Source organism: Pantherophis guttatus, chromosome 8 (genome assembly GCF_059756535.1).
Source record: "Pantherophis guttatus breed Tessera chromosome 8, ASM5975653v1, whole genome shotgun sequence".
NCBI lineage: Eukaryota > Metazoa > Chordata > Lepidosauria > Squamata > Colubridae > Pantherophis > Pantherophis guttatus.
In genome coordinates, this window is record NC_142070.1 from 18,382,731 (window position 1) to 18,395,784 (window position 13,054).

At 39.9% G+C, this 13,054-nt stretch overlaps 1 protein-coding gene across 6 annotated transcripts in view; it reads left to right on the top strand.

The window, feature by feature from the left end:
- The window catches only part of BMPR1B (bone morphogenetic protein receptor type 1B), a 203,646-nt gene that overhangs the window by 150,289 nt on the left and 40,303 nt on the right, over window positions 1-13,054 (top strand). The gene's annotated exons all lie outside the window — the stretch shown is intronic.

Consider the following 13,054-nt stretch of genomic DNA (forward strand, 5'->3'; position numbering starts at 1 on the left):
ATTATTTTTTTTAAATTTGATTTATATGCCGCCCTTCTCCAGAGACTCAGGGTGGCTTACAATGTGTTAAGCATTTGTTTAGGAAAAGAAGCCATTGCCTTCTGTCATTATAAGAAGACAATAGGACTTCAGTTACATTTGTGATTTATATACCAGTGTATTTCAAGACACTAGGACAGGGGTCTGCAAACTTAAACACTCAAAGAGCTATTTAAACCCGCTTCCCACAGAAAAGAAAACACCAGGAGCCACAAAACCCTTCCCGTGCCTGACTATTTTTTGAGCGGCCACAAAACTAGCATATGTAGTTGAATTAAATGTTCTGTTTCCTTCTGAAACTTTTCTTTTCTTGGATTTATCCATGGTTGGCCTACCGGGAATTGAAAAGCTCAATAAATCATGTGCCGGCAGGTGTCACACATTGGCGGTTGTGACACATATTTTGAGTGACAGGGAGCCACAGCAGAGGGGTGAAAGAGCCACATCCGGCTCCAGAGCCACAGGTTGCTGACCCCTGAACTAGGAAGATACCATACTATAAATTGAAATAACAACTGAGTCAATAGGGAAATGTTTTTAAAAGAGATTGTGCATTGCATGTCCAGAAGAACTGACTGAAAAGAGCATAAAAACCCTTCAGGTGAACAGTCTCCACATTTCGAGGCTTTGTACAATCTAGGGAAAGGAGGAGGTATGGTTTGTAAAGATGTTTGTAAGAAGTCGGCAGCATTAGTGTAATATTCCTTTAGGGAGGGTTGTGTAATGCCCAGAGGAATGTGTGGGTAGTGGGATCAGATTCCAGACAACCTGAGTTGTTTTCAGTTAGTGACATAATGTACACCTGGGCATTCTCACTTCTGGCCTGCCATTGTAACACCTGACACTTGCAATAGGAGAGTAGATCTTGTGCAAGGTTTGGGTTCTTTGTTGTTGGAGAAATAGGAATTATAATTCGGTTTATTTCAACTGATAATACTGCAGTCTTTTTCCAGGCTGGTGTGTATGTGTGTGTGTGTGTATGTGTGTGTATGTGTGTGTTCCAGATTAATTGCAATTTCAGCTCTCAGAGTTTCTACAAAAAGTGATATTGAGAACATAACCGATAGGAGAAATATAATTTCAGCAGTCATGTATTCCTTGTTTGAGTTTATCGTGAAGCAGAGTAATGATCATCTTGAGACAGCCAGTTGGAATTTTAAAAAAAGGATTTAATGAGATGATAATTTTGGAGATAGTCCAACATTTGGCACAGTTTTGCAGGATTATACAATTTACAGATCTCCAAATGCTGGACACAAATAGCTCTAGTGAGTATGATTTAGGTTGAAATTTAAAATGCTGATCTATAGGCATATGGATTGAATAGCTTTAGAAGCAATAGCAAAGCAATATGGTCAAAGGTAGAATCCAGACAAACTGGGACAAAATATAAAACAAATCTTTTCTACTGGGTCTGTCCTAAATTCATTGAAAAGGAGGTAAAGCATCAAAAAATTTAAATTAAAGCATAGAGAAGTGATAGTGTCTGAATTGGTTATGAAAGTGATCCTCAACAGAAACATCAGTTCAATCCATTGCAGCTGAAGGAGAAGATAATTTAAAATATGATTAGGCCATATTCCATTTTTTTTACACAGAGCCCTTGGGGTAGGTTCAGTGATGAAATTCAAATTTTTTTACTACCGGTTCTGTGGGCGTGGTTTGGTGGGCATGGTTTGGTGGGCGTGGCAGGGGAAGGATACTGCAAAATCTCCATTTCCACCCCACTCCAGAGGAAGGATACTGCAAAATCCCCATTCCCTCCCCACTCCTGGGGGAAGGATATTGCAAATTCTCCATTCCCACCCCACTCTGGGACCAGCTAGAGGTGGTATTTGCCAGTTCTCTGAACTACTCAAAATTTCCACTACCAGTTCTCCAAACTGCTCACAATTTCTGCTACCAGTTCTCCAGAACCTGCTGGATTTCACCCCTGGGTAGGTCTACAATAACCCATCTCCAAACTATCCAGATTCAAATTATCTTAATTTGGACACATTGTGTGAGACCGTACATCCCATGTGTGATTGAAGATGGAAGAGGAAGAGAAGAAGAAGAAAAAAAAGATGAATTCAGTTATAGCAACAGTGACTGCAGCATTGAAGAAATAAAGCACGCATGTCAAACTCGATTGCGTCACAGCCTGGACTGTGATGTATCGTGACATTTTTTGCCTAAGCGGAGCCGGGGTGGGTGTGGCCTATGCATGGTGTATGTGGCCCACGGGCCGCCAATTTGACAGGCCTGACCTAAAGGATGAAGTTGAGAATAGATCCACCTGAGGAAACTGTATTGCTGTAGTTGCTAAAAGTCAGCACTGACTAAAGATATATAAGTTGTGCTAGTTGTTCCTGACTCTAGGGGGCGGTGCTCATCTCTGTTTCAAAGCCAAAGAGCCAGCGCTGTCCGAAGAAGTCTCCGTGGTCATGTGACCGGCATGACTCAACGCCAAAGGCGCATGGAATGCTGTTACCTTCCCACCAAAGGGGGTCCCTATTTTTCTACTTGCATTTTTTACATGCTTTCAAACTGCTAGGTTGGCAGAAGCTGGGACAAGTAACAAGAGCTCACCCCGTTATTCAGTACTAGGGATTTGAACCGTTGAACTGCCGACCTTTCGATCGACAAGCTCAGTGTTTTAGCCACTGAGCCACCACGTCCCTAACTATCCCTAAAAGATATATATCCAGTTTCTAAAAGAACTCCTATGAAAGATTGAAAAGAAGCCAACCAAAATTATCATGACTACTTCCTTACAAGAAAATGAATTGCTATTAAAAATGATAAATATGAAGATAAATGAATGAAATCAAAGTCTTCACTCAGAAAAGCAGATCCCTGCATGCTTTAGAGCTGTCATTGTTTCTCAGTCCCACCTACCTGACCGAGTTGTTATTACGGGAATAAATTTAGGTGAAACCCTCCTTTTGACCTCGGAACAGAGGATACAGTATAGATACAGTAAACAATAAATTCAATACATAAATTGTTTTTATATTTTGAATGTAAAATATTTAATATTGGATGCTATTGGATAAGGAAGAGCTGGTATATCTTATTTATTTTCGATAGGAAAGAACTACGTTGAACCTTGAGGATAAAGTCAGAGAAAAAAGGGTGCATGAATTGTAGGCATCACAGTTGGGATCACAAACGTAGTATGGAAAGGAAATATTATTAATTTGCTTGTCCTCCTAAGTTTAGAGATTTTTAAACACTATCCAAAGAAAATACTTCATTGAGTATCCAATTGTGCTAGAAAAGCAGGAAGGGATCTCTGGCACAGAGTTTATAATTTCAAAGAAGTAGAAGTTCTATTGTCCAATTTTTCCAGGATCTTGACTATGTGATCTCTATTCTCTAAATTCCCTTATTTTGGATTGGTTTTCATAAGACCTCAACATTTAAAGTTTGCCCATGAACCTAAAATATTACAGTGGGTCTTATATGGAAAATATCATCATGCTAATGAATGTGTAGTTACTCTAAAATACAGTAGCTGCAGAATAGAATAGCACTTAGACTTATATACTGCTCGATAGTACTTTACAATCCTCTCTAAGTGTTTTACAGAATCAGTATATTGCCCCCAGCAATCTCATTTTATTAACCTCGGAAGGATGGAAGGCTGAGTCAAACTTGAGCCGGTCAGGATCGAAATCCTGGCAGTGGCAGAGTCAGCTCGCAATACTATATTCTAACCACTGCACCACTATAGGTCTTATACGTGAACGTGAATCTTAGAAACATTATTGAAATAACATAGTATAGAAAGTTAAATCAGTACTTGAGATGTATAGAGAAGCCGAGAGAAATGGGTGACAAGGCAGAGGACAGGTGTAATATGCTCCTTTGTTTAATGACTCTACTTAATTTCTTTATCCTAAAGTGAAAACATTTTGAGTTTCAAAATAATTAGATGCATTTAAAAATCTACAATAGTCTTTTCCAGAATATAGTATGTGCAATTAAAAAGAGTAGGATTTTTGAAAACAAAAGCTTTGCTTTCTAAACCATGGTTTCAAGCAAAGCCGTAGCACCCAGCAAATTCACCTTTTAACATTTCTAGACTCAGATAGGCAAGTCTGTTTCTGGCGGGTTTTTTGTCCTTGGCATATCTTGTTACTTAATACTTACTTAGTGATTTAGTCTTTTGAATGGTGCTTTCCACTGTGGATTTTCTAAATGAATTGTCATGACAAATGGACCTTTTGTGGGTACAGCAGCTTAGTTATTTACTGACCTACTATTTATTTATCTCTGGCGAGACTGCATCAGTTAAAAACACATTATTCGCACTCTCTTTTAAACTTACTACTGTGGAATGACAAGAGTAACTATTTTTTGCACTTTTGAATAGAATGACTCCTGTTTATGCTAAAAAAATGTAGATAGGTAGCTTTCAAAACACTGCAGTAAAATTGCTCCTGAGGCTAAAATAAAATAAAATAAATCAACATATTATCTTTGAGACCCTGCTAGTCATAACTACTGGTTGCAACTCAGAAGAAATCAGGATAAACTCTTCATACAGTAGGTGGATAGTATGAAATAGTGGTCCTTGTTTAGGAGTTTCACTGTCTGCCTTTATTAGAACAGAATGTGATAAATACTCCCTTCACCTCTAACTTACTGTAATTGAACAATTAACTGTAAAGGAAACGCTGCTTAAGGCAAGGCAACTTTAAAAAAAGTGCACCCACAACATAATTGTATTGATTTGTTAGACCATACACACCAAAGCTTTTTACTTCATTGTCTCTATAAACTTTTTATTCTCCCATTTATTATTAAAAAAATAAAGTGAGGCACAATTCATCATAACTATGTAAATTATCTGTAGTAAAGACCTAAAAACATCTCCACCCCCATGTTGGCTGTCTTCTTGGTTTCTTGAACTTTTATTTTTCTGAATTTTTAATTGTTTTGAATAATCTTGTTCTCATTTTATATGCCGTAAGCATAATAATATGCTTAGTGGCATACAAATGTAAAAGTGTGTGCGTGTGTGAGTATGTGTGTATGAATGATGTAATTCATGAAGTGGGGTCTAATGGCCTAGCACAGAAGCCCCCAACCTTTGGGGCACCAGGGACTAGTTCTGTGGAGCAAAGTTTTTCTGCGGACCGGAGGGGGCATGATTTTACGTGCTGCCTGCATCCCACAGATGGGGTTTCGCTTTGCGCAACTCAATTTATGGCACATGCTGCAGACCGGTGCCAGGCTATGATGGAGGGTTGGGGACCCCTGGCCTAGTGGTTAAAATGTTGGGCTTATTAACTGGAAGATTGGCAGTTCAAGATCCAACCACTGGATGATGCCATGAGCTCCCATTCTTGCTCCAGCTCCTAGCAATTTAGCAGTTCGAAAGCATGCAAATGTAAGTAGATAAATAGGTACCACTTCAGTGGGAAGGCAACAGTGTTCAGTGTGCCTTGGCATATAGTCATGCCTGCCACTTGATCATGGAAGCTTCCTTGGACAATGCTGGCTCCTTTGACTAGGAAACATCTCCTAGAGTTTACCTTTTTGTAACTCAAGAAAAAGGTTTTCTAAATCATAGCTGGGACAACCTTTCTAAAATTTTCATATTTCAGGTATCAGTTAAGAGTTTTAAAGATGTATTTATTTTTCTTTCCTAATGAAATGGAGAGCTTACATTTATTATGGAATCTGTGTAGAACATCTATGCATCATTTGTAAAGCCATTATACATTCTAATGTTCACTTACTGCCGACATATTTATAAAATAAAGTACATTGGCAACCTAATTGCAGACAGCTGTAAAACAAATAAAACGCACCATATAGTTAAGTTTAGTAGCATAAATGAAAGGAAACCTTGGAATGAAAACAAGGTTTGCCTAATACTTGAAAAATATTGTGCTTGGTGTGAAACGATTTAAAATGCACGGCAAGCATTCTAGAGATGGCACACCATTATGGAAGGTGTTATTTATGATGCCTTCAGGGGAAAGCACTTGGTGAAAGATTCTTTATTCCTTGTAATCCAAATAATTGCTCTTAGTATTTTCAAGAGCAAATATTTCGAATTCTTTAGGCAGAAAAACTGCAAATATGGTATCTGGATGACTATAACAAGTCTTTGAGGAGGAGAAGGAGAAAATCTATGTGGGGCTTTCCTTGAAGACTACCTAGAACAGAGGTCTTCAAACTTGGCAGCTTTAAGTCTTGTGGACTTCAACTTCAGCATAGCTGGCTGGAGAATTCTGGGAATTGAAGTCCACAAGTCTTAAAGCTGCCAAGTTTGGGGACCCCTGACCTAGAAGATCCAACTATTCCAGGTGCCAGTGGCATAGATAGTGATGGACATGCTTTTGTATTCCCATGTAACACTTCTGTTCAAGGTGCTGATTACTACCTATAATGCCCTATACAGCATACAGTCTACTCGAAGGAACATCTATCTCCCATAATAACTACCCTGCTGATGATGGCAGGGTTGCCATGCTCCAAGTTCCTTCAATTAAACACTGCTATCTATAGGGAACTCAGAGTGCATCTTTTCTGTAGCAGTGTCTGCCCTGTCCAGTATTCAAATGGTCCTTACCTATTGGTGTTTTGAAGGAATCTGAAGAAGTGGCCCTTTCCCCAGGTCTTTGGCAAACATGATTGAAACCTCCTTTCCTTATTTTACAGAGTGGCTGCCCAGGCAGCATATAAATTTTATTATTATGGTTGTCTGCACAGTTAACCAGATGTTTAGACCAGAATTGGCATCTTTATCTGTCTATCGCAAGGGTGTCAAACTCAATTTCATTGTGGGCTGCATCAGGGTTGTGTTTGACCTTGAGGGGCTGCAATGGGCATGGCCAAGGTGGGCATGGCCAGCTCGACATCACTCGTGTTGTGGTGGCCTGAGCACTCTGCCAGCGAAAACGGGCTCCCGAACTCTGTGTTCAGCTGGGATGGCCTCCTGCAATCGTCTGCCAGAGAAAATGGACCTTGTGTTGTGGCCCGCCAGCGGCCTGCATGGATTGTGGCTGATCCCAACGACGAGGAGGCTGGTGTGGTGCAGCCTGTGCAGCGGCGCTCGACTCGGACAGCGAGGAGGCTGAAGAGGATGTGGTGCCAGAGGCAGAGACTCCAGAGGCTCCTTCAAGTGAAGAGAGTGAAGTGAAGGAACCTCGTCTCAATGCTCAAGCACGCAGGGCTGCCAAAAGGCAGGAGTGGCTACTCAGGAGGAGGTCTCCTCAAGAGTAAGGCTTGGGGCTAATTGGCCACTCCCTTAGCCTATTTAAGTTCGCTCACAGATAGCAAACGCTGCTTGAAACAATGTTTAATTACTACACAGAGCATTTTGAGAGTGAGTTTCTTGTTGCATCGTAGTTTCTGGGCTGGTTGCCAACCCTTGTCGGACTTTGTTTATTCTCTGTAATTCATAGCAGGCTGATAAGGACATTTGCACTGAAAGCCTGCATTTTGAAAGGGGTCTGTTTGTATTAAACGGAGTTTTTGGAGCTTTGTGTGTGTCATACTCCTTGGGATCTGGAGCTGGGGCAGAACACCTTGGGTGTGCCGCCCACGATCCTCCCGAGCTCAGTTTTCGTGGCAGAGGCACTGCGGGCCGGTCCTTTGCTGTTTCCAGGATGGTCCCGCAGGCCAGATCTGGCCCCTGGGCCTTGAGTTTGACACCCCTGGTCTATTGAGTCCTTTCTAAGGACCTGGGATAGGCAATTCGATGGTGTTGAAGGTATCATTGCAAGATGTAAGCTGTTTCAAGCAAACAGCAATTCCCTTTTGCAATTGATTGATGAGGATTTTGCCCATGGTTGTTCTCAAGTGATGCTCCAGATGTTTTAGGGTTGCACCCAAAGGTCTTATTACTATTGGTACTATGTTTGCTTTCTTTTGCTACAGTTGTTCTACTTTGTTCTACGTAGGTCTTTGCATTTTGTGATTTTTTTCCAGTTTTTTTCTCTTCTATTCATTATTTATTACTACTACATTATATTTGCTTCCAGACTGAATATAAATACATACAGGTAGGTAAGTAGGTATCTTATATTTTAGCTAATATTTCTCATGGGTGCCTTATTTTATTTATGTGCATCATGTGTATAGTTTTATTAGAAACATACGTTATCTACCTATCTATCAGTCTTTTTCTCAATATTATTACAGCTGGTCTATAAAATTCCACATGGACTTAATAGGCATTTTGCAATCCCTCTACATTACGGGTATCAAATTCGTAGTGTTACGTTGCCATCACGTGACGTTTGGCAACCTTTTCCCCATTCGCAGAGCTGGGGTGGGCGTGGCCTGCGCATGACGCATCCGGCCCGCAGGCCGCCAGTTTGACACATCTGCTCTATATTTTTCCACAGTATATTCTTTTTCTTTCATCTTTCTTTTGTCATTTAGTCAATTTTCCATGATGGAGGAGGTGGCTGATGGAGTAAGAAGATCTCATCCCTGTCCTGTCGCCTCTTTGTACTGGTTTCAGTATAGTTTTAAAATCTTAATCTGTGTAGTTTTAATATTTTAGAATTATTTTTCCACTTGTTTTATCAGTTGCAAGCTGTCCAGATTTACCTTATAAGGAAGATGGGAGGCCTAAAAATGTAATAAATAAATAAATTAGCATAAAAATCACACATGTGGTTCTTTGCCTAGTCAAACAGGTTTCCGCTTGCCAACTGTGCAATCAAAGAGAAGAGAGGCTGGGGAGAGAACAGCTGAGGTGGATTAAGCACCCAAGCCTGGGCTGCATTTCTTAACTGGTGAATAACTGATCACAGGTGCAGGCTTAACCTAACATACGGCGCTCTGTTTTGTTAATGGAAACCCCCTTAGCAGCAGTACAGTCGTTTTACAGTCTGGTCACGTGGTTTTCATTGGGGATGGAGATTTGGCAAGGTTGTAACAAGCCAATGTAAAATGACTGTAAATAGGCAAGGTCTAAACTATAGTTTTTTTTCCTTAAAAATATACACAGGAAGTTTTTTTTTAAAAAGAATTATATATTCTTGATATATTAGGAGCCTGCTTCCCCTAAAATAAGCCCAATCGGGCTTTTGATTGCATGCGCTAAAATAAGCCCCCCCCAAATAAGCCCTCCCCGAAAATATTTAAACGCATGCACAGCCGGTCTCCACTATTTTCTCTGGTTACGGTTAGGGAGACAGCTAGAAATCAGGTAAAATGGCTAGATGAGCCCCATTTTGCTCCATGCACCCCAAGATAATAAGACATCCCTGCAAATAAGGCCAAGCACTTATTTTGAGGTTCAAAAAAAGATAAGACAGGGCCTTATTTTCGGGAAAACACGGTATATATCAGAGTACACTGTGGAGGAAGGAGAAAGACGGTCAGAAGCATTTTGTTTAAAAAAACCAGGCATGGTGGTATTATGACAGGAGAGAAGTTATTTCATCTGAAGCAACCTTTTGCAGCATCCAGAAAACTTGACTGTTTTCAGTAGCTAACCTCTTGGGAGGTTCTGTAGAACGACTATCCATTTCTGTGCCTGGTGAGATGTGACAATGGCTAAATGCTCATTTTTGACTGCATCTTTTTGGGTGAATCACTGTCCTGGCCAAGACTTTCTCATTATCTGAGAAAGTCAGGCTTCAATCAGAAGTTGTATTGATTGCAGATGATAGGCCATAGACAACCCAAGTGGTAGGTAAGTTGATCAGGGGCCAAAGCCGTAATAAATAATAAAGAACAGGTCATAGGAGTGAAAAGAGTTAGCACCATTACAAGATAAATTGGTCAAATCGGCCAAACAATGTCAGCTGTCGGCCCCTAGGGGGAGAGCCTTCTCTGTGGGGGCACCGACGATCTGGAATGAGCTCCCCCCAGAGATACGGAGGATCCCGGATCTGCGCACCTTCCGCCGCGAGTTGAAGACGCTTTTATTTCATCAAGCGGGCCTTGCCTAAATCTTCTCCCTTTTAAGTGTAAATTTTAAATTTTTAATGTATTTTAAAATTATGGGTATTTTAAATTATGGGTATTAATTCAGCCAAATTTATTTAATTCATTTTATTCGATTTTAAATTTTGTATATTTATGTGTTTTATTTCATGGCTGTACACCGCCCTGAGTCCTTCGGGAGTAGGGCGGTATAGAAATTCAATAAATAAATAAATAAATAAATAAAGGTTTTTTTTTTAAGTATTTCAAACACAGTGAGATGCCAGTCACAAGATTCTTACCATTTATCTAAGGTATCTTTAGATAAATGGTATCTTTAGAACTCGGGAGTCCATTTTCACTGGCAGAACGCTCGGGCCTCCATATGCACCCCCGACATGAGTGATGTCGAGCTGCCCATGCCCACACTGGCCACGCCCCCTGCCCACCCAAAGGTCAATCACAACCCTGATGCGTCCCTCAATGAAACCCCTGATTTAAATGCAATATTCCTTACAATGCTTGGACAAGTCTGACTGTTATGCCTTTTCTTCTATGCACCAGCTCTTTAGATCAGTGTTTCTCAACTTTGGCAGCTTCAAAATGTGCGGACTTCAACTCTTGGAATTCCCCAGTCAGCCATACTGGGAGTTGAAATCCACACAATCTTTAGTGGCCATTGTTGAGAAATACCTCTTTAGACACTTGGAAACAGCTATCCCACCTTCTTCAGTTTTCTCATCTCCAGATTAGACATACCTTCATATAAGTTTTTCTTTCCTGGTCGTTGATTACTTTGGTCGCTCTCCTTTGAACATGTTATAGCTCAGGGGTCGGCAACTTTAAACACTCAAAGAGCCATGAAAGTCCTAACCGGAAGCCCCCCCATTTAATTTTGGAGCTGACTGGAAGTTCGGTTCCCCCACCATAGAGTCTCCTCCTAGTGCAGTGTCTTTTTACCTCTGCTGACCAGAAGTCCAGTTCCCTCACCATTGAGTCTCTCCCTAGAGCGGTGTCATTTTTCCTTTTACTGACCGGCGACTAGCAGCCGCAGTAGAGGGATGAAAGAGCCAAATGAGGCTTCAGAGCCACGGGTTGCCGACCTCTGTTCTAGTTTGTCAATATCCTTTCTAAAAATCTGATGTTCAGACCTGAATGTACTAGTCCCCTTTCACTCTCTCCATCAGCTTCCAAGATTTGTCTCTTATACGCAGCGTTCTCCAGAAGAAGCTAAAATATTGTTAATTTACAGTAATCTGGTGTTTCTATCAGGCAAAAGCAGTGCTGCTGGTTTTCTAGGGCTAAAATAAAGCAAGTACTTAGAGCACAGGAAACCTGATGTCGCTTCAGTAATTTCTTGATAGGATTGATGAGATCCTGTGTTTAGATAAATGTAGGATATCTGATTCCAGTTCTTTCTTTCTTTCTCCTTGTAGTGTGGAAAAGTGCAGAAGCAATAACAAAAGCCACTTCTACTTCTTTGTGCTTGGATTCTTTATGTCTGAACCTTGTGACCTAGATCTTCAGTTAAATTGCCTTGTTTTATAGATAAGCATTTGTTTCATATTTTAATTCAAATTTCTGAGATTTTCTTCTCCAAAATCTGCATATAAACGTTTACACACATCCATGCAAACAGGGCTTTGTAGATTGAAAAACAAATGAAAAGATCTGACATACATTTGTTTTCCTTCTGTCTGGAGCTAAGTATTATGAACTAGTTAGTTGACACAGCACTTTTTTGTATGGCTTCAGTGTTCTTCTTAACAACCACCTCTTTTCCAACTTTGTTGGCTGTCTGCCAAAAGAGCAAAGAGATTTCACTGAATTCCTGTTAGAATATTAGAAAGCCAGGGTGCTTCCAGCATAACCAAACTTAGCAGCTGCTCTGAATTTCTGAAAAGCAGAAATATTTGTACAGTTTGGGAGTGAATTTGGCAGATTATGTTGGGTGAAAGCTCATTGTTGTTTCTTGCAGTCATTAAGATTTGCAGTAGGAAACATTTTCTGCCATTATAACAGATTCCACATTAAGCCGGTGGATTTAGGCTCTCTCCTCCTGATCCTGCTTCGCTATCTTGTCAATAAAATTACACATCCTATTTCCTTACATTGAAATTAATAGCCTGTTGTGCTATCATCATCACAAATACAACAAAACGAGAAAACTGGGGTATAATATTAAAACAAACCATTCTAATCGGTGCAGCACATCACACAGAAAAACGTTAACACAATAATAGTTCTGTTATTAAATTAATCATCTGGAAAATTATTCATACAAGTTTATAACTGTCTCCTGAATGTAAGGATGGATGAACATCAGTGGAACTCTCTGGGGAAATTGCCTTAACAAAGTAAACTCCGAATATGTTTCTCTAGTAGCTACTCTTCTCTAGACTTTAGATGGTGTCTAACATTTGTCTTTGTTTCTTTGTTTTTTTTGCAAGAGCTATTTTAGTTTAGTAGCCAAGTCTGAATTACATAAGGGTCTGGATTATAGATTATTTGCTACAGTCAGTGACCTGTCTATACTAAATTGCTGCTCTGGGAAGTTGCTTTCTAAAGAGTGCTTTAAATCTTATAGGACTTAAAAAGTGCCTAACCTTGATTAGTTTGGGTTCCTAAATGTTTGTGGTGATTGTGTGTGAGAGGTACTTATGTACAAAATAGATTGAATCTGCTTGCTCTATAAATTTCAGAAAAGTGAGAAAATATTCACATCTTTTAAAAAGGCATGTACATGGCTGGCCTTTTTATTCTTCATTATTATTATTATTTAAATATTTTTTTATTTCACTTTGCCAGATGTCTGAAACTTCTGCCTAGAACATTTGTAAAAAGTCAGTCTTCTGTCCATAAATAACAATGTTAGTCACAATCCCAGTTTTGTGCTTATTTGCTGAAAATGGAGCTTTAGTTTTAAAAGGCTCTGTTCCACTGACCCAAAAAGCTAACATTTATTGATGTTAAATTCTTCTTTGTAGGTTGGAATTTAAAATGCCCTAAATTAATTCATTGCTGGTTATTGTGTGTGAGAGAGGTTTTCTAAAAGAAGTACCTGTTTGGTTCTGCAACCCAACAAGACAGACACAGACTTCAGAGGATAATTAGAACTGCAGAAAAAACA